The sequence below is a fragment of the Pteropus vampyrus genome, unplaced genomic scaffold (assembly GCF_000151845.1).
Source record: "Pteropus vampyrus isolate Shadow unplaced genomic scaffold, Pvam_2.0 Scaffold159, whole genome shotgun sequence".
In the NCBI taxonomy this organism is placed as follows: Eukaryota; Metazoa; Chordata; class Mammalia; order Chiroptera; family Pteropodidae; genus Pteropus; species Pteropus vampyrus.
The window spans coordinates 788,839-789,254 of record NW_011888940.1 but is presented as its reverse complement, the minus strand read 5'-3'; the positions used below and the strand labels follow the sequence as shown (position 1 = coordinate 789,254).

Below are 416 nucleotides of genomic sequence, written 5' to 3'. Positions count from 1 at the left end.
GTCTATGACCGTGCCTCCCTGAACAAGCGCGATTCCATCTGATCTTGGAAGCTAAGCAGGGTCGGGCCTGGTTAGTACTTGAATAGGAGACCATCTAGGAAGACCAGGTGCTGTTGGCGTAAAAATAAAAAATACGGAATTGTAAGAACATGACAAGGTCCTTGCAATGTGTGAGATCGACTAAGGACTGCTTTGCCTAAAAAAATAAAAAGAATCATGTTCATCTTTCCAGAACATTTCAATTGCTATTCTGGTAGGTTGGAGAGAAGACTGTTGTCTTGCAGGTTCCATCATCCATTTTCTTAAAAAAGACATTTTATAGTACATCTAAGAAGAGAATTATGGGAAATGTTTTCCAGAGATATATTTATGTCTAAACTAATACCAAATACTAAGATTTGGTCTATGAAAGAAGT

The 416-nt window shown here is 38.0% G+C and overlaps 1 pseudogene; it reads left to right on the top strand.

The window, feature by feature from the left end:
* Positions 1-119, top strand: LOC111745638 (annotated as a pseudogene).
* The last annotated feature ends 297 nt before the right edge of the window (positions 120-416 follow it).